At 45.3% G+C, this 27,311-nt stretch overlaps 1 protein-coding gene and 1 long non-coding RNA gene across 2 annotated transcripts in view; one reads left to right on the top strand and one right to left on the bottom strand.

Annotated features, from left to right (window-relative positions):
• Window positions 1–27,311, top strand: part of LOC138350481 (uncharacterized) — a 398,783-nt gene that overhangs the window by 56,172 nt on the left and 315,300 nt on the right. The gene's annotated exons all lie outside the window — the stretch shown is intronic.
• LOC138350482 (uncharacterized) lies at window positions 1,405–27,035 on the bottom strand. The gene is made up of 3 exons (XR_011222133.1): window positions 26,953–27,035; window positions 3,110–3,585; window positions 1,405–1,661 (listed from the first exon to the last, which is right to left on the bottom strand). It is a non-coding gene; the product is annotated as an uncharacterized lncRNA (long non-coding RNA).

The raw sequence follows: 27,311 nt of genomic DNA, 5'->3' as shown, positions 1-27,311 counted from the left end.
GGTAGATACCTACCAATTAAAGTTTCCGTGGTGTAGTGGTAAGACACTCGCCTGGCGTTCCGCGAGCGCTATGTCATGGGTTCGTATCCTGGCCGGGGAGGATTTACTGGGTGCAATTCCTTAACTGTAGCCTCTGTTTAACACAACAGTAAAATGTGTACTTGGTTGTAACAACGATTCTTCGCGGCAGGGGATCGTATTCCAGGGACCTGCCCGAAACGCTACGCGTACTAGTGGCTGTACATGAATGTAACAACTCTTGTATATATCTCAAAAAAAAAAAAAAAAAAAAAACGGACTACACTCTGTAATGGTAAGAATGATGGTGGAATAGGAATACTGAATGTGTACCATAAGTCATTGTTAATCTTATGTGTTATCTTTAGAAAGGAGATAATGCAGAGGAATAGTGTAAATGCGATAGGACATTACTATTGTAAATTACGTGTTAGCTACTTGATACATATGCCAGAGTGTACTGACCTTGTCTTTATTTCACCGCACTTTTATTTATGTGCAATTGATGTTCTCAAGGATTTGTAATATTGAAGTTTTTTTTAATGATGAACAGTACACGTGTATGATGTTCTGCTCCCGCATATAGTTGCTAGAGTAGAGGAGGCATATCCACTCTTTAACTGGCGAGTAATATGGGCAAACCTTCATGTTAAATTTATTGCCCCAAAAACACGTGAGCTATTGTATCGCTATATTCATGAGACCCTTCCTACTAATGATAGGTTGTTGATGTTAGGTATTAACGACAACAATAGGTGTGACCAATGTACTGAAATTGATAATAATATGCAAGTATTTTATTTCTTGTAAGCAGAATGTTGTTCTTGTAAACTGTATTACAGGCACTCTTAAAAAACTTTATGTGGTCCAAGCATTAGAGTGGAGTTAGAGAGATTTTTTAATGTTTCAAAAATAATAAAATGCAAGAAAAAACAAACAATAATTATGCTACTTATTGATGACATTTTATACGTAAATAGGTAGGTTCTAAGAGGGTTACTCAGCAGACAGAATATTGAATTTCTTGCCAGGAAGGATCATGTAGAACATTTGGGGTTTACGACATAGCCTCAAGCTCCCTACCTACCACACCTTAAACAGTCGCTTGTTGGATGGGCACAACCCTGTCAGCCGTCCGCAATTGTCACCTTAGCAGAAAGCAATGTCACCACCTGACCCCCCTACTCAACCTGTGACCATTAAATCTTTAAAGTTTGACATCTTAATTGCTCATGGCCAGTAGTTGGCGACACCAATATCATTTGTGATTGACTCGTTGTATGTGAAATATTGTAAATAAAACATATTTATAGTGTTACACAATACATTTATTTTAAATCTTTTAAAATATTTACATAAACAAAAATATCAAACTCAGTACGTCATGTTTTCCCAGTCCTTCCCCCATGTCTTCCCATCGACAATCCACATCTTCTCCCATTCTGCCATTATCTTGCTTAATGCTGCCTCGTAATCATCCCATGAACCCACCCAGAAACCATTTTCCAGTTTGCGGCGCTTGGGGGCTAGAACTGGCGTCTCAACGTGGCTCGTTTCCCTCTTGTAGGTGTAATACTGGTTCATGGTCTCCATCTTGTCGTCAGTCGGGGGAGGAGGCTCGCCAGAGGACTCAATCTGTCTGACTAGGAGAGTGACCCAATAAGTTTACTTAATATACTGGATGATCCAGAATTTAGTTAGGGGAAAATATTGTCCCATCACCACCACCCTCAGACCAACCTTCATAGGGAGAGGTAAGTGGCCGTGTTCACTCAGATATTGTTATGGGGGAGAAAGAGGGGAGAGGAGGAGAAAGAGGGGAGAGGGAGAGAGAGACGGGGAGATGGGGTGAGATGGGGAGGGGAGAGGGGGAGAATGAGGGGGGAGAGGGAGAAAGAAGGGGGAAAGAGGGGAGAGGGAGAAAAGGGGAGGGAGGGAGAAAGAGGAGAGGGGGAGAAAGAGGGGAGAGTGGAAGAAAGAGGGTAGAGAGGGGAAAGGAGGACAAGACCTATATACATTAATGAAAACTATTTTTTTTCATGGGAAGGGCGAGGGGCAGATTAGGGAGATGGGGGGTGAGGGATGGAGAGGGAAGGGAAGTGAGGAAAATGGAGGAGATGAAAGTTAAGAGAGAGAGGTAGATGATAAACAGGGAGAGGGGAGGGTTGGGAAGACGGGGGATGGAGAGGATGTGAAGAGAGTGGAAATGAAGAGGGAGTGGAAGAGTGTTGAGGATGGTCGTGTTTGTAGTGTTGAGGATGGTTGTGTGTAGTGTTGAGGATGGTTGTGTGTAGTGTTGATGATGGTCGTGTGTAGTGTTGAGGATGGTCGTGTGTAGTGTTGAGGATGGTCGTGTGTAGTGTTGAGGATGGTCGTGTGTAGTGTTGAGGATGGTCGTGTGTAGTGTTGAGGATGGTCGTGTGTAGTGTTGAGGATGGTCGTGTGTAGTGTTGAGGATGGTCGTGTGTAGTGTTGAGGATGGTCGTGTGTAGTGTTGAGGATGGTCGTGTGTAGTGTTGAGGATGGTCGTGTGTAGTGTTGAGGATGGTCGTGTGTAGTGTTGAGGATGGTCGTGTGTAGTGTTGAGGATGGTCGTGTGTAGTGTTGATGATGGTCGTGTGTAGTGTTGAGGATGGTCGTGTGTAGTGTTGAGGATGGTCGTGTGTAGTGTTGAGGATGGTCGTGTGTGTAGTGTTGAGGATGGTTGTGTGTAGTGTTAGGGATGGTTGTGTGTAGTGTTGAGGATGGTCGAGTGTAGTGTTGAGGATGGTCGAGTGCAGTGTTGATGATGGTCGTGTGTGTAGTGTTGAGGATGGTTGTGTGTAGTGTTGATGATGGTCGTGTGTAATGTTGAGGATTGTTACAGCCCTACTGAGACGCAACCGGGTTCTTTTCTAATGGTATTAGTTTTTTGGGCATCCGGCCCCAAGTTAGTAGAGGCTTTCAAGGGGTGAGCTCCGTAACGCAAGTAAAATCAACGGGGAAGGTACATTAAATACACAAGTACACTAATTTATATATATATATTACTTTCCCAGCACCATATGTAAATCAAAGTCACAAAAGGGAATTATTACTACACAGTATTTACATCTTCGTCTTCCTCTGAAGACACTGGATACTTGGCGATGCTCACTCTGGGTAGCCTTTCCTGGTTTCCTCTTCCGTGCCCAGAACCCACGATGAATCTACCCTGGCCACAGGCCAGCCAAATCACAATCCCATTGGGTGCCTCGTCGTGATGGTCTACAACCACAGTCCAGCTTGTAGCTGGCAGGTACTAATCAGCCTCGCTGTTAGGTCACTCCACGACTAATACAATGGTTTCGAGCCCTAGGCAGGACCCTAGTGCGGCTCCTCGGTCAGCACTGCAGTGGGTGGTCTCTTCCACCAGCTAGCCCCGGGTACGGCGAATCCCGTTACTGCCACTCCTCAGGCAGGCAATCACACACTCAGCAGAGTTCGTCCGGGGGTGGCTCACAGCTTTTACGAAGCAGACTGGTGAAGAGACCTTGGCTGCCTAGGGTAGACTGATTCACTGTTCATCACAGCCGTCCTAGGTTGACTCTGAAAGTAGACACGTCATCAGTACTGGGACTCTACATGGGACCACTAGGAAACATCACTTACTAGCTTAGACACAAACGTCCACCTCTTCGCTCCATAGATGGCTTTCACTGTCTAAGCGCCACCTCACCAGAGGTCGGCAGCGGCTACGTCACGAGCCGACTAGGACAGGCATCCAGCACTTATTGCAGGCATCTCCCGTCATCACTAGATGGTGTTGTCCATGTTGTGGGATTTTCGGGAGCGGACTCATAGATGGCGTGGTCTTCACGGCATCGTGCTCGGGCGAGGAATTTTGGTTCGTAACAAGGATGGTCATGTGTTGTGTTGAGGATGGTCGTGTGTAGTGTTGAGGATGGTCGTGTTGAGGATGGTTGAGTGTAGTGTTAAGGATGGTCGTGTGTAGTGTTGAGGACGGTCGAGTATAGTGTTGAGGACGGTCCAGTGTAGTGTTGAGAACGGTCGAGTGTAGTGTTGATGATAGTCGTTTGTAGTGTTGAGGATGGTCGTGTGTAGTGTTGAGAATGGTCGAGTGTAGTGTTGAGGATGGTCGAGTGTAGTGTTGAGGATGGTCGTGTGTAGTGTTGAGGATGGTCGTGTGTAGTGTTGAGGATGGTCGAGTGTAGTGTTGAGGATGGTCGTGTGTAGTGTTGAGGATGGTCGTGTGTAGTGTTGATGATGGTCGTGTGTAGTATTGAGGATGGTCGTGTGTAGTGTTGAGGATGGGCATGTGTAAGGATGAGCGTGTGTAGTGTTGAGGATGGTCGTGTGTAGTGTTGAGGATGGTCGTGTGTAGTGTTGAGGATGGGCATGTGTAAGGATGAGCGTGTGTAGTGTTGACGACGGTTGAGTGTAGTGTTGAGGACGGTCGAGTGTAGTGTTGAGGATGGTCGAGTGTAGTGTTGAGGACGGTCGAGTGTAGTGTTGAGGATGGTCGAGTGTAGTGTTGAGGATGGTCGAGTGTAGTGTTGAGGATGGTCGTGTGTAGTGTTGATGATGGTCGAGTGTAGTGTTGATGATGGTCGTGTGTAGTGTTGATGATGGTCGTGTGTAGTGTTGAGGATGGTCGTGTGTAGTGTTGAGGATGGTCGTGTGTAGTATTGAGGATGGTCGTGTGTAGTGTTGAGGATGGTCGTGTGTAGTGTTGATGATGGTCGAGTGTAGTGTTGATGATGGTCGAGTGTAGTGTTGATGATGGTCGTGTGTAGTGTTGATGATGGTCGAGTGTAGTGTTGAGGATGGTCGAGTGTAGTATTGAGGATGGTTGTGTGTAGTGTTGATGATGGTCGTGTGTAGTGTTGAGGATGGTCGTGTGTAGTGTTGAGGATGGTCGTGTGTAGTGTTGAGGATGGTCGTGTGTAGTGTTGAGGATGGTCGTGTGTAGTGTTGAGGATGGTCGTGTGTAGTATTGAGGATGGTCGTGTGTAGTGTTGAGGATGGTCGTGTGTAGTGTTGAGGATGGTCGTGTGTAGTATTGAGGATGGTCGTGTGTAGTGTTGAGGATGGTCGTGGGTAGTGTTGAGGATGGTCGAGTGTAGTGTTGAGGATGGTCATGTGTTGTGTTGAGGATGGTCGTGTGTTGTGTTGAGGATGGTCGTGTATAGTGTTGAGGATGGTCATGTGTTGTGTTGAGGATGGTCGTGTGTTGTGTTGAGGATGGTTGTGTGTTGTGTTGAGGATGGTCGTGTGTAGTGTTGAGGATGGTTGTGTGTTGTGTTGAGGATGGTTGTGTGTAGTGTTGAGGATGGTTGTGTGTATTGTTGAGGATGGTCGAGTGTAGTGTTGATGATGGTCGAGTGTAGTGTTGAGGATGGTCGAGTGTAGTGTTCAGGATGGTCGAGTGTAGCGTTCAGGATGGTCGAGTGCAGTGTTCAGGATGGTCAAGTGTAGTGTTCAGGATGGTCGAGTGGAGTTTTCAGGATGGTCGAGTGTAGTGTTCAGGATGGTCGAGTGTAGTGTTGGGGATGGTCTTATGCCAGATAGTGTGGAGGGTTGCAGGTTATGTGGTTAAGATAGTTACAGTGGTGAAGATAGTGAGTAGTGAAGATGTCACCCGAACCATCCTGGTTAACCCCTCTAATATGTCTGTGTCTGTGTGTGTGTAATACTATATTCCTGTTAAAAGTCCTGCCCGTCCTCATAAACAAAGTCCAGAGTCCATTACATGCACCCGCCAAACCCGCTGTTTATGATTGGAAAACGGTTTACATGTGACTCACAACTGATGACGTTCGAACACTTCCGGAACAAGTGCTTCACTGACGAATTTTGTTCGAACCAGAACGCTGTAAATGCTTCATCCACTTACTACAAATACAAATAATCGCCAACAGAACCTAAACACCTAACCTAACTAATGCCTAAATATGCACAGTATGCCAATATACTAAATGGTAATTTATATTTAAGAAAATTCCCATTTTGAATGAACAGCAGAAGAAAACTCAGAAGAGTAGGTCGCGCACTTCGTCTGAAAGTGAGGATGGAGGAGATAAACGAGAAACTAATCGTGATCCAAGAAATCAAGAGTCCAGTAAAGCCCCACAGAGTGCAGGTAGTGTACCTGGCCCGAGGAACTCTCATGCGAGTGGACAAAGTCAGAGCCGCTCTGGTACATATAGAAGAGACTTTTCCCAGGTGAGGTGTTACAATTGTAACGGAGTTGGTCACATGATGCGAGATTGTCGGCAGGGCAAAAGAGTTGTGACCCTGGCCATGTGTGACCCCCGAAGAAAATATACTAATGTGTTCCAAGACAAACCACAGAAAGTGAACTTAGTGAACGAGCGGTATAGGTCGTTCATGAGCAAAGGTTAGATCGGTATAGGACGCCGACCTGAAGTAGAAGTTGGTATTTTAAGAGATACCGGAGCTAATCAGAGCTTGATTACGAGAAGCCTGATTGGGAATGATAGACAGTTAGCTGGCAGTGGGAAGATGAAAGTATATGGGTTATTGTCTGAGAGTGACATGCCCGTATGTGCTGTCCAGCTAAGGTCAGAATATGTGTCGGCAGAGGTGATGTTGGGAGTGTGCCCCGACATACCTGTTCCAGGAGTCCAAGTGATCCTGGGGAATGACTTGTGCGGGACAACGGTGACTGAGCCAGAGGAGTGCCCAGAAGGCCACGGCACGAGTGGGACACCTGAGAGTGTGAACCTGACTGACATCCGAGGAGATGAGTCAGGAGACCGCCAAGCCATTGAGTACCCTGTCTCGGTAGTTATGAAGGCAGAGGTGGCCGACGAGGAAGACGCTAGAGAAGATGAGACAGTGTCGATTCAACCAGTGGAAGATATCAACGTAGATATAGCGTGGTTATTTGAGGAAGGTCCGACTCAGGAAGATGAAGTCTCGGTAAGGTCAAAAGTGAGGATGACCCAGCCGAAGAAGAATACTGTGAAGAGAGCGGACCTGAGTAGAGCCCAGCCCGCTGAAATTAAGAGTCGGAAGGTAAATGCAACTGTGATGAGCAGAAGTGAGGAAGGATGTGGACATACTGAGGACGGGAGGAGAGCATCAAGTTGTCCACGAGCACAGAGGCACTTGGATAGTGGAATTAAGTTGTTTGAGGTGTCAGAAGTTGACATGTTTCATAGAAAACGTGGAGGAGAGATAGTGAGGAAGAGTAATAGCCGAGAAAATGAAAGTAGAAGAGACAGTATGTGTGGAGAGATGCTCACGAGCACTCTAGGAGAGGTAAAGCGACATGTATGGTCGAGTGCTGTTGGGTATAGTACAGTGCTCGAAGAAACTTTTGGGGAACGAAGAAGAGTTGAAGGAGAAGAAATGGAGTTGTATAGAGGTGAGAAGTGTGGAAAGAGGATGATGATACAAGCATGGAGAAATAGAAGAAAGCCGAGGACTCGATGGAAGTCAAACAGGATGAGGTCTCAGATAAATGAGGAGACGAAAGGGAGGATCGTCGGTGAAGACGGGGGAGTGAAGTATGATGACAGGAGACGGAAGTATAATGGCAGTAGATGGAAGTGTGAAGACGACAGAGGAGGTACAGACAGTAGATGTCTGACTCTGGACGTGAAGAGAAGAAGACGAGGAAACGGACGGTGGAAACAATAAGTAGAGTGGACCGACGGAGTGCGGGCGTCCAAGGAGGACAGCCTAGCCAAGAGGTGCCAGAGAAATCAGATCGTTTGTGAGATCATGTTTCTGGCGAGTTGTGAGCAAAATATTGCAAATTACAAGGCACGCCCGGATGTGCAGTGTACATCAATGATATTGTAGTGTTCGCTGATTCCTGGAAGGATCACGTGGATCGACTTCTAGATTTGTTCGATCGATTGGAGAAGGCCAACATGACGATCAACTTAGAAAAAAGCGAGTTCGGGAGAGCCCGCCTGGAGTACCTTGGATATATAGTAGGGCAAGGCGAGGTTGCTCCGGTAAGAACAAAGGTGGAGGCCATTGACAACTTCCCGGTGCCCAGGAGTAAGAAAGAATTGTTGAGATACCTCGGTATGATTTGATATTTTCGGAAGTTCTGTGAAAATTTCTCCACCATAGCCGCTCCTATGCTATTAAAGAGCAAGAAGTGGGAGTGGAATGGAACAGCACAAGAAGCGTTTGAAAAGACCAAAAGACTGTTGACCGAGGTGCCTGTACTAGTGTCGCCAGATTTTGGAGCGCCGTTTATGTTATTTGTAGATGCCAGTGATATAGGGGCTGGAGCTGTAGTGACGCAGCAGAATGATGGAATCTACCGCCCCATGTCCTTCTTCTCGAAGAAGTTCGTTAAGCACCAGAGGTCGTACAGTACGGTCGAGAAAGAGACTTTGGCCCTGGTGATGGCATTGAAACATTTTGAAGTGTATGTGAGTGAGGGAGGACACCCAGTAACGGTATATACAGACCATAATCCCCTAGTTTTCCTGAGAAAAATGAAGCATGCGAACCAGAGGTTAACCAGATGGTTTTTATCGCTCCAAGAGTATGAACTGGTGATAACACACATAAGAGGGCGAGACAACGTAGTGGCTGATGCGTTATCTCGAGCCTAGCCACTAGAATAATTCTCAAAAACAAGGGGGAGGGAGTGTTATGGTCCCAGGTAGCCGAAAAACGAGTCTTCCCTTTGAGAATTATTCTATCAAGCCTGACCTGACTAAAAGGTCTAGGAAATATAGAGGTGAAGACACAGATGTAAAATAGCTGGTTGGATTTGATAAACAATTTGAGATTATGGGCAGTGAATAAGAAAATACATAAATGACTGGTTAGGAGATGTTGATAATTTGCTGGAGGTGTCAGGCTCACTTAGAGAGGAGCTTAAGTCACTTAAGTACCAGACATCGCGAGGGGAAGCTGTGCTACGTGTGAGCTCCTGTCAGAGAGGGACCCCTAGTGATATATCTCCAAGAGAAAGGAAGTGTGCAGACGTTCCAGCTGTGGAATCGAGCTGGGAACGTTGTGGTCTCAAGTCCTGGACGGCAAGGAGTGTTTATTAAGCCGCCCAGAGACATTATCGTGGGCCGTGGGAGTGCCCTGATCAGACGCCGTCAGAGGGATAGCGCCCATGACTAGACAGTCTGTGGTAAGCACGATTTAAGTCAGTCTATAGTGATTACTTGTAGTTGGTCGTGTGCCCAGCAACAGTAGCGTATGTTTATTGATAAGTTAGACATGTTTTGGTAAAGCAGGAAGCCTAAATAAGAGGACGGAGATGAGAGAGACAGCTGGAGGGACGAGCAGCACATCCTCTCCCGTCGACCGCCTGAAGCCAACTGACTGGCAGCGGAGGATCCTCCCAGAGTGAGGAGAGCCGCCTGGCCAGGTGGAGCATGGACCAGCCCAAACGGGAGAGTCCACTCTTACAGTATGTAGAGAGCAGATAGATGTTGGATGCAAACATATTGTGTGGATTATTTCATCTATGTGTTTATAAGGAAACGTTTTTATTGGAGTGTCAATGGGTTGCAGGTTTGTCTTTGGGGAAGAAGTTGCTGAGAACTTCGAAGCCAGCACAGAGGGAGTAGTTGATGAGACTCCAAGGTAGTGGAGGAGAGGACCTCGAGCTGTGAGGAGAAGCAGTGAAGAGGAGTGTCACGTGCTTCTGTAGAGGTGGTGAAGCACCATAGTTGCTCGAGGGAACTTCATAGTGTAGCAGCCAGGAGAGCTGTGGAGGACCCTAGTAGAAGTGACGAAGCACCATAGTTGCTCAAGGAAAACTTCATGGTGTAGCAGCTGGAGGAGCTGCAGAGGATCCTGGTAGTTAACCCCGAAAGAACCTGAAGAGATCAGGGTAGTAAACTTCCAGATGTGGAAAGGAAGTTCTAAATGGTTTCTTGTAGGGAGGTGCTCGAGTGTTTGGTTGTCATTAGCGTGCAAGACGCAGTGAAAGGTGAGTGATTGTTTGCCATTCTTGTGCCGAGGAGTGTTTATACTGAAGTATAGAGTTACAGTCGTACGCTGGATTACCTACAGTTGTATGTGTTCTAGGACTGATAGGGTGATCGATGGATTATTGTTGTATATCGAGGAACATTTATAATGATATTTATGTTATTGCATTCATACGCCAATTTTCCTTGCACATGTTTACAGATGTATATTCTCTTGCTGATAGTGCAACATTGTACTATAAGACTTGATCTACTTGAGGAGGTTGGTAGTATTAGGTGATGAATCAGGAGATAGAATACCACTTGATAAGCTGATGATAGAGTTCTGATGGTGTTGGAGTGCAACCTGACTGAAATAGTATAGAGTGTAGGATTCATTATTATTATATGTGTGTATGTATTGCGTATGTGCTCTGTCCAGTATATGTATTCAAATTTGCTGGTGTTTGTCCTTGTCCTAGTGACGCTTTTCAGGAAGTAGGAAAGAAAGAGAGAGAAAGAACCAAGAACCACCGCTGTGGACAGGGTAGAACAGAAAAGTAATAAGTCAAAGGGGATTGAGGAGATCATATCACATAAGGAGAGAGTGGGGGGTCACAGCGGCTCGAGTGGGTGTGTGCACGTGACAACGAGGCTAAGTATTGGAGCCGCATCCTCTAAACGTGTGACGTTGAGCCCCTCTCCAAGAGCCAGACGTGCCCAGGGTGATCTCCTGGTAAAGTATAAGCACTCTACCGAGTTGTGGGTTGGGTTGTCCATGAAGAAGGATCAACGACGACAACACCACCAACCCACAATATAATACCACTCACTAGGAAGACGGTGCTACCAGCCACTCTACCAGTTACTACCAGCCCACTCTACCAGCTACTACCAGCCACTCTCACGTCCAGGGGACACTAGTGTGTATTTAATAATTTGTTTAGAATAATTACCTTGTGAGTGTATTTACTATTTGTATATTTGTTTGTGTGTGTGTGTGTGTGTACTTCCCTAGTTGTATTCACCTAGTTGTGCTTGAATGGTTGTTTAGCTAGATTGTGAATAGGAAAAGAGAGGTGAGTCGAATGAGCTGAAGCTCTACCCACGCACAGACATAAATGTAAACCACATACAAATAGTAAATACACACACACACACACACACACACACACACACACACACACACACACACACACACACACACACACACACACACACACACACACACACACACACACACACACACACACACACTCACACACACCGGCTGATAGCTCACACACCGGCTGGTAGAGAGAAAAAAAGCAGTAGTAGTAGTAGGCATTAATGAGCAAACAGGGACCAGACCAAAGGAGAGGAGAGACAAGGACAAAAACATAGTTAAAGAGATCCTTAAAGAGGTAAGGATGGAGGGAACTGAACAAAATGTTGAAAAGAGTTTCAGGCTTGGAAAGTACAACAAGGACAGAGACCGAATGATAACGGTGGTATTCATGAGCAAAATCACGAAAGAGGAACTGTCAGCAAGGAAGTGCTGTCTAGCAAATGTAGAGAAGTTCAAAAAAGTATTCCTGCAGAGGGATATGACAAGGGAAAAGAGAAAGCAGGCAGCAGACACGAGGAAGGAGCGCAGGGAGAGAGAGAAAGGAATCAGGGAGCCACAACCCCGATCCCTACAATCCCAGAGGGGAGTGGGGAACCCTCCTCAAACAGTGCACTAGCCACAGGGAGTGTGGTTCCACCCCCACATTCTACCCAACAGACACCCTACCTGCCCCAACCCCCTGTCAGCCCCCCACTAAGTACCCACCTAAGGCACCCTCCCCCCACCCACCCCCTCCTCCCACTCTGCCCTTCCTCCCACTCCCCCCTCCTCCCAGGACCTCCCTTCTCCCCCATCCCCCAAGCCCTCCCTTCTCCCACATGCCCTCCCGTCTCTACCACCCACAAGTCCTCCATTCTCCCCCGCCCCCCTAAGCCCCACACTCTCCCCCACCCCACCTAAGCCTTCCCCTCTCCACTACTCCCCAAAACCCTCCCCTCTTCCTCACCCACCTCAGCCTTCCCTTTCCCCCCACTCCCCCCCCCCTTTACTGCTCACCCCCAAACCCCCCCTCCTCCCCCACCCCCCCAATCCTCCTCCTCTCACCCCCCTCAACCCTCCCCCTCTCACCCCCCAACCCTCCCCCTCTCACCCCCCCCCCCTCAATCCTCCCCCTCCCCCTTCCCCCCAAGCCCTTCCTCCTCCACCTGTCTCCCTGTACCAGATCCTCCCAGCTCCCGCTCACCCCAGACCCCACAGGTTCGCCCCAGAGGAGAAGCAGAAAAGAGTCAGTTTCAGGGTAATTACATCTGGGTTCACATGAAGTGAACCCAGATGTAATCGGACTCACTGAAACAAAACTCTCTGGAATCATAACGAATGCCGTGTTTCCCCAGGAGTACACAGTAATAAGGAAAGAGAGGGAAGGTAGGGGAGGAGGCGGAGTGGCACTACTCATGAGAAAGGAATGGAGTTTTAAGGAGATGGCTATCCCGGTCTGTGAGGGTTGCAGAGACTACATAGCAGGCTCCATGACAATGGGAGGACCAAGGATAGTAGTAGCAGTAATATATAACCCTCCACCAAATGACAGAAGACCCAGTCAAGAGTACGAAAACAACAACATGGCAGTTAACACTATAATTGAGAGGGCAGCCTCTGCTGCCTGTAGAAATAGATCCCACCTGCTCATTATGAGGGAACTTCAATCATGGAAGGATTGATTGGGAGAACAAAGAACCGCACGGAGGCGAGGATACGTGGAGAGCCAAACTACTGGAAGTGGTGACTAGAAACTTCTTAACCCAGCATGTCAGAGAACCCACAAGGATGAGAGAAAATGACGAACCAGCGAGACTCGACCTGGTCTTCACCCTGAACGACTCTGACATAAGAGAAATCGGTTTTGAGGCCCCAGTAGGAATGAGCGACCACAGTGTATTGGTATTTGAGTACTTGATTGAAGAAGGGTTATTGAACTCGAGGAGGGATACCGAAACCAAAAGGTTAGCATACCGAAAGGGAAACTATGAGGAGATAAGAAAATTCCTAACAGATATAGCATGGGAAACAGAGCTCAGGGAAAAGATGGCCCAAGATATGATGGACTACATCACACAAACGTGCAAGGACGCAGCAAACAAGTTTGTCCCAGCCCAAAAAAGAAAACAGTGAAATGAAGATGAGAAACCCATGGTTTAATTAGAGATGTAGGCTAGCTAAGCAGCAAAGTAAAAGGGCATGGAGAAACTATAGGAATAGCAGGACACTGGAGAGCAGAGAAAGATACCAGAATGCCAGGAATGAATATGTCAGGATGAGAAGAGAGGCAGAAAGACAATACGAAAATGACATCGGAAGCAAGGCAAAGACTCAGCCTAAATTGCTGCATAGCCACATCAGGAGAAAAACAACAGTAAAGGAACAGGTTATGAAATTAAGGATAGGGGCAGAAAAATTCACTACAAACGACAAGGAAGTGTGTGAGGAACTGAATAAAAAATTCCAAGAGGTCTTCACCTTAGAGCAAGGAGAAATCCCAGAGATAAGAGAGGGAATAGCTAACCAGGAACCACTGGAAGAGTTTGAGATTACCAGCGGGGAAGTAAGGAAGTGTTTACTAGAGTTGGATGTGACAAAGACTATAGCCCCAGATGGAATCTCCCCTTGGATACTAAAGGAAGGAACAGAAGAATTGTGCCTACCACTCTCCATAGTGTATAACAAATCTCTGGCAACAGGGGAACTGCCAGAAATTTGGAAAGCAGTTAACGTAGTCCTGATATACAAGAAAGGGGATAGACAGGAGGCACTGAATTACAGGCCAGTGTCCCTAACCTGCATACCATGCAAGCTGATAGAGAAGATTGTGCGAAGAAAGCTAGTAGAGCACCTTGAGCGAAAGAACTTTGTAACACAGCATCAACATGGATTCAGGGATGGCAGGTCCTGCCTCACAGGGTTACTTGAAATCTACGACCAGGCAACAAAAATAAGGCAAGAAAGAGAAGGGTGGGCAGACTGCATATTTTTGGATGGTCAGAAAGCCTTTGATACAGTGCCACACAAGAGGTTAGTGAAAAAGCTGGAGATGCAGGCTGGAGTGAAAGGGAAGGTACTCCGTTGGATACAGGAGTACCTAAGCAACAGGAGACAACGAGATAGTATGAGGGGTGAGGTCTCAGATTGGCGAGACGTAACGAGTAGAGTTCCGCAGGGGTCAGTCCTTGGACCTATACTGTTTCTGATATATGTAAATGATCTCCCAGAGGGTATAGACTTGTTTCTCTCAATGTTTGCTGATGATGCAAAAATTATGAAGAGGATTGAAAGAGAGGATGATAGTAGGCGGCTACAAGATGACCTAGACAGACTGAATGAATGGTCCAACAAATGGCTGCTAAAGTTCAACCCGAGTAAATGCAAAGTAATGAAACTAGGCAGTGGAAACAGGAGGCCAGACACAGGATACAGCATAGAAGATGAAGTACTTAATGAAACGGACAGAGAGAAAGATCTAGGAGATGATATCACACTAAACCTGTCTCCTGAACTCCACATAATAAGAATAACGTCTGCGGCATATGGAAGGCTGTCTAACATCAGGAACAGCCTTCAGGAACCTGTGTAGGGAATCCTTCAGAATCTTGTATACCATATGTAAGACCAATCCTGGAGTATGCGGTCATAGCATGGAGCCCGTACCTTGTCAAGCACAAGACGAAGCTGGAAAAAAATCATAGGTATGCCACTATACTAAACCCAGAACTAAGAAGCATGAGTTACGAGGAAAGGCTGCGAGAGATGCACCTTACGACATTGGAAGACAGAAGAGTAAGGGGAGACATGATCACTACCTACAAAATCCTCAGGGGAATCGAAAAGCTAGACAAGGATAAACTATTCAACACTGGTGGTACGCAAACAAGAGGACACAGGTGGAAACTGAGTGCCCACGTGAGCCACAGGGACGTTAGAAAGAACTTTTTCAGTGTCAGAGTAGTTAACAGGTGGATTGCATGAGGCAATGATGTGATGGAGGCTGACCCCATACACAGTTTCAAATGTAGATATGATAGAGCCCAGCAGGCTCAGGAATCTGTACACCAGTTGTTTGACAGTTGAGAGGCGGGACCAAAGAGCCAAAGCTCAACCCCCGCAAGCACAAATAGGTGAGTACAAATTGGTGAGTACACACACACAGAGATCCCCTGAGAGTTGGGACGCAAGAACTAAAACTCAACCCCACGTAAGTTCCATTAGGGTTACAAATAGGTGAGCTCACACACACACACACAAACACACACACACACACACACACACACACACACACACACACACACACACACACACACACACACACACGCACGCACTAGGAAGTGATGTGGTGGAGGCTGACTCCATACACAGTTTCAAATGTAGGTATGATAGAGCCCAGTAGGCTCAGGAATCTGTACACCAGTTGATTGACAGTTGAGAGGCGGGACCAAAGAGCCAAAGCTCAACCCCCGCAAGCACAATTAGGTGAGTACAATTAGGTGAGTACACACACACACACACACACACACACACACACACAAACACACATTCATCCTCAGAGAGGCGGGGTCCAAGAACTGCAGCTCAACCCCACGTAAGCACAATTAGGGTTACACCCCTCAAACACCGAGGAGAGTACAACTAGGTAAGTTCACACACACGCGCACGCACGCGCATGTACGCAGGCACACAGACAGACAAAAAATGACAGACTGCATAAATGGTCCAACAAATGGCTACTAAAGTTCAACTAAAGTTAAAGTGGAAACAGGAGGCCAGACACAGGATACAGAATAGGAGATGAAGTCCTTCATAAAACGGACAGAGAGAAGGATTTAAGAGTTAATATCACACCAAACCTGTCTGCTGAAGCCCACATCAAAAGAATAACATATGCGGCGTATGCGAGACTGGCTAACATCAGAACTGCCTTCAGATACCTGTGTAAGGAATCATTCAGAACCTTGTATACCAAATATGTAAGACCAATCCTGGAGTATGAGGCCCCAGCATGGAACCCGTACCTTGTCAGGCACAAGGCGAAGCTTGAAAAAGTTTAGAGATATGCCACTAGGCTAGTCTTAGAAATAAGAGGCATGAGTTACGAAGAAAGGCTGCGAGAAATACACCTCATAACACTAGAAGACAGAAGAGAAAGGGGAGACATGATCACTATCTACAAAATTCTCAGAGAAATTGAAAGGGTAGGTAAAGATAAACTGTTTAACACGGGTGGTAAGCGAACAAAGGGACACAAGTGGAAACTGAGTACCCAAATAAGCCACAGGGACATTAGAAAGAACTTTTTCAGTGCCAGAGTAGTTAACGGATGGAATGCATTAGGCAGTGATGTGGTGGAGGGTGACTCCATACACAGTTTCAAATGTAGATATGATAGATTCCTGAGCCCAATAGGCTCAGGAATCTGTACATCAGTTGAATGACAGTTGAGAGGCGGGACCATAGAGGAGGGGTAGAAATAGCCTAAGCTACTCTATCTCTTTGAGATGTATTTCTTTCTTGTCTCAAGAAACATACTTGAACTTTAACTTGAACCAAAGAGTCAGAGCTCAACCCCCGCAAGCACAATTGGGTGAGTACAATTAGGTGAGTACAAACAAAAATTCATCCGATGAGAGGCGGAGCCCAAGAACTGAAGCTCAACCTCACGTAAGCACAATTAGGGTTACACCCCACAAGCACTGATGCCTAACACTGATAATCACATTTAATCAGCGATTAAGCACTGATAATCACCTTAATGTATGCTCAAAGCTTGTTCCTAGATAACATATCTGATGTTATATAATCTATATATATATATATAACATGATGGTACAGTTTCTGTACCATTCCTTAAATACCTTTGTAACCTTCCCAACACCCCTCACAGCATTGTTGAAGGGGTACAGGAACGTCCCATCAATATGGGTACATGTGTACCAAAAGGTGCACACACACAGAGTTTCCTTTAGTGGTGTACAATGTTCAGGACTAAATTACAATCGCTGGATGGTCAGTAACCTGTTGTTGTTGCCTTAATAACCTTAAATAATAAGTAATTTAATTGCCTTTGTGCCTGACCGAAACTCATGCACACAGAGAAGTGTACTTTTCATTCTCAGTGAGTATACACTGTGAGTATATCTTGAACACGCTGATAGGTCTTCAGCCCAATACCAAACCAAACCCATCCTCTCCACTAACAGGTCTTGTTTTTTACGTTATTGTAACCAACGTTACAAATGCAGCCTATTAAAACAAAATATCAGCTCATATATATTCACGTTTTCTATGCATTGAATTCGATAGGTAAGGAGGATTGCTTGGGTTCGAAGGTTACTGGAATGGTTAAAAGGTTCCATTTTTTGAGGAGAGGGGCTGTATATATATATATACACCATTCTTCTCGGTGTATAAACACCTTACTTCTCGGTGTATATACACCTTACTTCTCGGTGTATATACACCTTACTTCTCGGTGTATATACACCTTACTTCTCGGTGTATATACACCTTACTTCTCGGTGTATATACACCTTACTTCTCGGTGTATATACACCTTACTTCTCGGTGTATATACACCTTACTTCTCGGTGTATAAACACCTTACTTCTCGGTGTATATACACCTTACTTCTCGGTGTATATACACCTTACTTCTCGGTGTATATACACCTTACTTCTCGGTGTATATACACCTTACTTCTCGGTGTATATACACCTTACTTCTCGGTGTATATACACCTTACTTCTCGGTGTATATACACCTTACTTCTCGGTGTATATACACCTTACTTCTCGGTGTATATACACCTTACTTCTCGGTGTATATACACCTTACTTCTCGGTGTATATACACCTTACTTCTCGGTGTATATACACCTTACTTCTCGGTGTATATACACCATACTTCTCAGTGTATATACACCTTACTTCTCAGTGTATACACACCACACTAGTCAGTGTATACACGCCACACTTGTCAGTGTATACACCCCACTTGTCAATGTACATACACCCCACTTGTCAGTGTATATACACCCCACTTGTCAGTGTATATACATCCCACTTGTCAGTATATACACATCCTATTTGTCAGTGTATATACACCCCACTTGTCAGTGTGTATACACCCCACTTGTCAGTGTGTATACACCCGACTTGTCAGTGTACATACACCCCACTTGTCAGTGTACATACACCCTACATGTTAGTGTACATACACCCTACTTGTCAGTGTACATACACCCTACTTGTCAGTGTACATACACCCTACTTGTCAGTGTACATACACCCTACATGTTAGTGTACATACACCCCACTTTTCAGTGTACATACACCCCACTTGCCAGTGTATATACACCCCACTTGTCAGTGTGTATACACCCCACTTGCCAGTATACATACACCCCACTTGTCAGTGTGTATACTCCCCACTTGTCAGTGTGTATACACCCCACTTGTCAGTGTGTATACACCCCACTTGTCAGTGTATATACACCCCACTTGTCAGTGTGTATACACCCCACTTGCCAGTGTATATACACCCCACTTGCCAGTGTATATACACCCCACTTGTCAGTGTGTATACACCCCACTTGCCAGTGTGTATACACCCCACTTGTCAGTGTGTATACACCCCACTTGTCAGTGTGTATACACCCCACTTGTCAGTGTGTATACACCCCACTTGCCAGTGTATATACACCCAACTTGCCAGTGTATATACACCCCACTTGTCAGTGTGTATACACCCCACTTGTCAGTGTGTATACACCCCACTTGTCAGTGTGTATACACCCCACTTGTCAGTGTGTATACACCCCACTTGTCAGTGTGTATACACCCCACTTGTCAGTGTGTATACACCCCACTTGTCAGTGTGTATACACCCCACTTGCCAGTGTATATACACCCCACTTGTCAGTGTATATACACCCCACTTGTCAGTGTGTATACACCCCACTTGTCAGTGTATATACACCCCACTTGTCAGTGTGTATACACCCCACTTGTCAGTGTGTATACACCCCACTTGCCAGTGTATATACACCCCACTTGTCAGTGTGTATACACCCCACTTGCCAGTGTGTATACACCCCACTTGTCAGTGTGTATACACCCCACTTGTCAGTGTGTATACACCCCACTTGCCAGTGTATATACACCCCACTTGCCAGTGTATATACACCCCACTTGTCAGTGTGTATACACCCCACTTGTCAGTGTGTATACACCCCACTTGCCAGTGTATATACACCCCACTTGCCAGTGTATATACACCCCACTTGCCAGTGTGTATACACCCCACTTGTCAGTGTGTATACACCCCACTTGTCAGTGTGTATACACCCCACTTGTCAGTGTGTATACACCCCACTTGTCAGTGTGTATACACCCCACTTGTCAGTGTACATACACCCCACTTGTCAGTGTGTATACACCCCACTTGTCAGTGTACATACACCCCACTTGCCAGTGTGTATACACCCCACTTGTCAGTGTACATACACCCCACTTGTCAGTGTACATACACCCCACTTGTCAGTGTACATACACCCCACTTGTCAGTGTACATACACCCCACTTGCCAGTGTGTATACACCCCACTTGTCAGTGTACATACACCCCACTTGCCAGTGTGTATACACCCCACTTGTCAGTGTACATACACCCCACTTGTCAGTGTACATACACCCCACTTGTCAGTGTACATACACCCCACTTGTCAGTGTACATACACCCCACTTGTCAGTGTACATACACCCCACTTGTCAGTGTACATACACCCCACTTGCCAGTGTGTATACACCCCACTTGTCAGTGTACATACACCCCACTTGTCAGTGTATAGTGTTAAGTAAAGTTAAGTAACCGTCAGTGAATTATGACTAAACTGAGACAAGCAGAGGACGAGCATCTTATTGAAACTAGTTGAAATGAGATCTCGACATTTTGTTACATGACGTGACGTGGCCAGAGGTCGTTACCCATCACTTGAGTTGCGAGAGTCACCAGGAATGCACGTACGTCGGTGCCTCCTGAGAAGAGAGAAGCTGTGGTTCCCGGTTTAGTGTTTGAGTGAAGGCTACGTATTCAAAGTGTGAGGAAGCTGCCGAGAACGACGTATGTTATTTCCCAGTGATCGGGAGCGATATTAGGGGCAGCCTGAAGCCTACAGAATGGTCGGGTCTTGTGTGGACCCTAACGTGAGATATCCTTTGAGAGGAGGAAATCGAGCAGGTGTTTCTCTGTGAAACCTACAGGCGACTTCGTGTGCTCAAGTCAGGACTAAAAGAAGCATCTACAGACATTCCAAGAGGATTTTGGTGAACGGCATTGAGTAGCATCATTTTGGAACACCAGAGGGCAAGTGTCGTCCCATCATCCTTGCTGGTGTTTGACGGAGATGCTCTCCGTCTCCTGCTTTCTCGTTGTCACTCCTCCTTTGTTGACTCTCGTAGTGCCCTTATGGCTCTCGGGTCCTGTAATCCTGTCCATCCGGTAGTCGTCGAGATTCAACATTGGCTGTTTCTTATCTCTAGTAAATTTAAATCCGTAGAGTTTTGCTGGGTTCCCAGCCATATTGGTGTTATTTTAAATGGGCCTGGTAATTACAGACCTATCAGTCAGTATATACACCCTACTATGCATGTCGTGTCATGCACTTGCAAGATGCTTGAAAGGATCATCCTAAACCGACTGTTGCACAAAATAGGCAGGTTAGGGGAGGGGGTCAATGGATTTGTTAAAGGACGGAGCACAGCAAATTGTATAGTTAATTACTTGGCTAATGACACGGCTAGGTACTCTGTATTTGTTGACATCAAAGGAGCCTTTGACAAAGCACAGGGGATTACGATCCTGGACGAGCTTGCATGCATGGGTGTCAAGGGGAGACTCATGAAATGGGAAATTTATAAAGAAGCCGGAGATGAACTAGATCAAATCTACACTGACGGGTCATCTAATCCTGTCAATGGCAGGGCTGGTGCAGCATACACGGTAATCAAGGATAATACTTTCCAACGCAGAAATGAAGAAAAAGCACGTATTGAGAACTATGCCTCTTCAATGCAAGCAGAGCTAACTGCCATTGTTATGGCGTTAAGGTTTCTTGAACGGAACACTAACGGTGCAGTGATTTGCACCGATTCAAAAGCAGCACTGCAAAGCCTAAGTAAAAATCGGGCAGAAAATCTTGCAATAGTCGCTGAAATTAAGAGAGCTGTGAGAGTACTTACCAATCAGGGAAGAGTCATCAAGTTTCTGTGGATCCCCTCCCATGTTGGAATATGTGGGAATGAACGAGCAGAGGTGCTGGCTGCTGAAGGCGCTGAAGGAGACCATATTGAATACTTCATACCCAAGACTCTACTACAAATTAGAGGTATTGTCAGGCAACATCACCGTGACAAGGTAACTGAGGAAAGGAGGATAGAAGCACAAACCAGTGAATCTATACGATGGTACAACATGGTTGCAGCTGGCAATCCCAATCGTTATGGCCGAAGAGGAGGAGGACGAGGGAGAGAATCAGTAATAGCAAGAATCCGTCTTGGATACAAATATCCTTGGAGATATGGAATGGAAACAACAGTTGATCAGCGAAGTTGCAGAATCTGTGGTGAGAGTGATGGACACCGCCTTGACCACTATCTACGTGAATGTGAACACCTGAGAGATATCAGACATATGTGTAGAATAATAAACCCCACATTGTTTGAGTTAGGAAAACACTATTTGTCAAATATTGATGCTGTTCTTAAAAGATTTCCCCATTTTGCACCAGCAAGATAACGTAAGCTTTTAAGGGTTGATAGATGTTAATCTTCTTGTTTGAGGAGCTGTTCACTTGAGACAGTTAAGCAAGTCCCAGCTGTGTCTGGGTACAAGTGACAGGATGAACAACCCAGCGGGTTTTCTTCCTATTGGGGAGTGTTGTACATGCTGCTATGGCGGTGTGTCCACTCACAAGATGAGTGGCGCTGCCCAATAAACTCGCCCCTCGGGGCAAAATTAAAAAAAAAAATAAATAAATGGGCGTGCGGATGCTGCCGTTAAAGAGGCTATCCTCTCTTGTCCCATTTCCCGTAAAGGTTTTCCTTTTTCTGACTTTTACCCGGTTATTTATTTCTCTATCCTTGCCCGTTGGCAGGGTTGCTGTTCTTCTGTTGTTGGTAACAAACTGCATACTCTTAAGCATTGTGTGTCCCAGTGGTCTTCCTCCTGCCACCGTAACCGGCGATAGGAAACGGCTCTGGTGAGGTTGCCTTATGGCCATACTCGCTTAACTCACAGTCACTTAATGGAGCGCCGCCCAGCTCCCTATTGTCCAAATTGCATAGTCCCTCTTACCGTTGTGCATATCCTTGTTGAATGTCTTGACTTCCAGGACGAGCGTGTGTCTTGCTTTCCAACCGTTCCTCGCGGTCACTTGTCCCTCAATAGAATTCTTGGTGAATCAGATACTTTTGATATTGTTCGACTTATGCGTTTCTGTTCTCGTATTGGCATCCTTGGTGATATTTAGCGCCCTCTGATTATCCCGCACATTTGATGGTGCTACATAGCCTTCCCGGTTTGGTGCCTTCTTTTGATAATTACTTACTTGTCTGGGGAGAAGTTCGTGGAGGAGCTTCGTGTCTGGTAAAGATTATATGGAGGCTCTTCTAGTATGGAATTGAACTTCAGAAGTAGATCAGAACTTCAGTGGTAGTATGGAACTTCGAGTGTAGTGAATTTACACGTTTTTTTTTTTTTTTGGCGAAGCCGCATAGAAGAACTTGAGAGGCATTGAGTGGGACTTCAAGTAGTAGCAGATATTGAAGAGACTGCAGGAATACGTACCTGATTTTGAGAACCCAGACAGATGTTCTTAGTTGTGGGCCTTTGGACGTAGAACAGAGAATTGTATGGACGCATTATATGTTTGAGCGAGTGCTTGAATGCATATGGCGTGAGTGACGCAATATAATGTGAGAAAATTATTATAGTATTTTGTTGTAGGTATTCTTATATGCAAGTTACCTAGTCACAAGCAATGAGAAGACGAAAGGCTGAGGGCGAGAACTGAGCAGCATGCCTAGTGCGGTTTATGTGGAATAAAACTGGTATTATAAGTTTGACCGGTTTGTAGAATTCTATGATACTGTTCTGTTGTATTACTTTATTTCTGTACATTTTTTTTTTAATAAATGTTTGTCTGTAGACAATTGATTTTTACTCTTGTCCTGATGAGGCTTTCTAGAGAGGGAGAGAGAAACGTTTTCAGATCGGTTGGCAGCGAACAGTAATATCACGAAGGGGAATTAGGAGATCAACCCAAACATGGAGAGTATTATGTGCCGCCGTATATGTATTATGTGCCGCCGTATATGTATTATGTGCCGCCGTATATGTATTATGTGCCGCCGTATATGTATTATGTGCCGCCGTATATGTATTATGTGCCGCCGTATATGTATTATGTGCCGCCGTATATGTATTATGTGCCGCCGTATATGTATTATGTGCCGCCGTATATGTATTATGTGCCGCCGTATATGTATTATGTGCCGCCGTATATGTATTATGTGCCGCCGTATATGTATTATGTGCCGCCGTATATGTATTATGTGCCGCCGTATATGTATTATGTGCCGCCGTATATGTATTATGTGCCGCCGTATATGTATTATGTGCCGCCGTATATGTATTATGTGCCATCGTATATGTATTATGTGCCGCCGTATATGTATTATGTGCCGCCGTATATGTATTATGTGCCGCCGTATATGTATTATGTGCCGCCGTATATGTATTATGTGCCGCCGTATATGTATTATGTGCCGCCGTATATGTATTATGTGCCGCCGTATATGTATTATGTGCCCTGTCGTGCGCCGGAAGTCACGGCGGCACGACAAGGTGTGTATCCATGACCAATTAGCCAAATTGGAGCCGTTCCCCAAAATAAAGATGAAGTTGAACCCCTCTCCGAGTATACAACGATTATAGGGTGATCTTCCAACTCATTATGTGCACTGCTGTGTCCATTACTGATTGACTGACGACAGCAGCAGGTTAGTTGCAGCGGTTGATCTTATTTTATCAGGAATGGTTGAGGTCTCTGTTTGCCAGGAGTAAAGTTAGTAAAGTTCAGTATCAAGTTTTTAAGATCCCCCAACCCCCTGATAATATACACCCCACTTGTTAACGTATTTACACTGGGAGTTTACTTTAGTCCTGGACTTTGTTCAGAACTAAAAGGCGGGACCTATGAGCCGAAGCTGAACCCCGTGCAAGCACAACTAGGTGAGTACACCATTGAAACACCCCCCCCCCCCCCCCTGGAATTTGCTGACACATCGGTCATGCACAGAACCAAAATAGTGTTGCGCTTAGCATTTGTGTTGGAAGTTATGCTTGATAAATAGCATCCAGCAGCCATCACTTGCAGCGCCCGAAGTGAGTGCTCTTCCCTAACACTGACTTCGGCCCAATGAGCTCTAGCTCTTTATACCCCGCATACTACCCTTGTTGTGCCTGTTGCTTTATAGCTAAACTATCTTGACGTTAGAGTTATTTGTCGAGTATTGCCTTAAAGTTCTAGGCGAAGGTGTGGCTTCCACCACTTCGTTTAGTGCATTCTACTTGTATCCAACCAGCCACACAGGGTACGCGTAATTCCTTACATTTCTTAGACTCACTTGTGTTTCCAGCTTCCTCGTATGTCTGCTCGTCCTAGTTTCTATAGACTTAACGGCTGTACTTGTCTATTCGCTCAGTATATTATATGTTGTAATCATATCCCCCGTTTGTTGTCTCCTTTAGGGTTGTGAGAGTTAGTTCCCTTAACCGATCTTCTAAGGTTAGTTCTCTTAACTCGACACTAATCTTCCTGCAAACCTCTGTACTGTCTCAGTTTTTGTTTTAAGTTTCCCAAGGTGCGGAATCCAACCTGGTGCTCCATATTCCAGTATTATTAGATTGCTGACAGAGTTCTCAATTTGATTTCTAAGCGATTGCCTAATGTTTGCCCGCGTCCCATATGCTGCTGATGCTACTCGGCCTATGTATGCCTTTGGTATTGATTTTACATTTCGAATTATATACACTCCAAAATCCTTTTATATCTCCGACTCCTATAGTTGCATTTCCCTTATGGTGTTGATGTCGCCTGGTCTCCGTCCCCCTTTCCCATCCTCATTACTTACACTTGTTAAGACTGAATTCCAGCAAACTATTTGTTTGCCCACTCCTGGAGTTTGCCGAGGTCCTCCTGTAACTTTCTGAGACCTCAACTCTTTTTACATTCCACAATAACGGTGCATCGTGTGCAAACATTGACATGTCTGAGCTCAATCCCTCGGGTAGATCGTTCACATCAATAAGCAACAGAATTGGTCCGAGGACCAAGTCTTGGAGGACCCCACTTGTTACATTCCTCCAGCTTGGCACTTCTCTTTGACTATTTATTTTCAGTTTTTCAGATAATCCATTACCCAGTTGTGTGTCCGTAATTATCCCTGTTTGTGTCTCCATATTGTACATCAGTCACTAATCAGGAACAGTGTCAAATGCTTTTTGACAATCTAGAAAATTATAGTTTCCACAGTCTTTGTTTTCTTGCTGCATATTAGTAACCCTGTCATATAAGTCAATTAAGTTGGCCAAGACATAATTTTCCCCTTTTAAACCCATATTTGCTCTTTCGTTATAAATTTTATGCTTAACAGGTGCTTCACTATCTCAACCTGTTTACTGTCTCCAGCACTACCCGAAATACTTGTCAGCGTCACTGGTTTGTCTGCTAACTAAATGAGATAGGAGGTACCAAATAGTACCTCCTATTTCTCCCCCTATTTTAATATTAGGACTACGTTTGCTTTTATCCAGATTTCTGAGATTTCCTGTCCTGAGTGTTTTATTTTAAAAATTTAGGATGAATGTGTTTGTGAAACCGTTACATATAGATTGTTATGAAGTACATGGGGGAATGCTATAACCAAGCATCAAGATTTTTCCAGAAGGATCAAGTTCTCTGAGGTTCAGTTACTCCATAACGAGTGGTGAAGAGGTAGTGAGTTTGCTTACTTGCTAAGGAGGGTGGAGGCAGAGAATGTTATTATAGACATGTCCTGCATAAATGTTCGTCAGTATGTACTATAAATTACTACACTGCCTTAAACAATTGTGTTGTGTAACTTATAACTGACATTACTGTCTCTAAGCATAAATACGTTACCAAAATAGTCTAGGATCACTCTTCAGTTTTATGAAAACCATGGTTATGGCAAGGCAAAACAATAAGGGTAACTTAGGCAAAATGAGGAGAGGTTGGCACCCTAGCCATAGTCCTTCAGATGTAACACGGGGATGGGGGGTATCGACTCTTACCTTCACCCTACCCCTGCCCGTATTCTATTTTGTTCACTTAATTACCATGGGACCAGAGAGCTACTCTAGCCGAATCCCACGCTACGTGGTCTTAGCCGTTCACTCCGCTAAGATTCTACAGCCTCGCGACGTGGTACTAGACTCCTGGCAAACTCACGGATCTCCATCTGCTGCCACCACCAGACCATTAACCAGAAGCATCAATTAATCGGGGTCTGGACCGATTAATCAATCATTAAAGCCTTGTGTCTTGATCCCCAGATTACTTGGAAAATGAGGGATGAAGCTACTTTAAGTGTGGGAATTATAGCAAATAAGGGGATAGATGTTCTCTTAAACTTTGTTAGGCTTGCGGCCCAACTAAAACTCGGACTCGTGGAGACCACGTGACAAGGACACGAGAAACATGAAATGGAAATAATAAAATACAAATAACAAGCTAATTATTTATTAATGCAAGGTCTAAACAACAGCTAAATGAAATATCACTCTCTATACCTTAACACTCCCTATCGAGGCATGAAATGAACTATTTCCCTATACAAAACCGTAACAACTATACCTCTTAATACGACCAGCTGATGTTCTGATCTAGTTGGAGAGGTGAGATGATCGCCCTCCCCAGTCGCTGGCCTAGTCCACACTGATTCTCTCTCGCTCTGCCTTGCTCACAGCTAGTCAGAGCTAGAGGGTATTCTTCCGCCAGGTTTACCAAGATTACTAAGCAGGGTTCAAATTGAACAACTAATCTCTGTTGTAATGAACAACCCAGATGGTTTAACTCTTTTAAACTGAAGGTAATTGCATAGACATCTTAGGGAAAGGCTATTTCCAATTACAATATGGCTATTTGTCCTTTGAAAATTACTAAATATGGAAGACTTTGGTGACCCTTGACCCAGGGTCGCCAAAATTGATCCG

Source organism: Procambarus clarkii, chromosome 45 (genome assembly GCF_040958095.1).
Source record: "Procambarus clarkii isolate CNS0578487 chromosome 45, FALCON_Pclarkii_2.0, whole genome shotgun sequence".
In the NCBI taxonomy this organism is placed as follows: Eukaryota; Metazoa; Arthropoda; class Malacostraca; order Decapoda; family Cambaridae; genus Procambarus; species Procambarus clarkii.
This window is presented reverse-complemented; position numbering and strand designations above follow the sequence as displayed.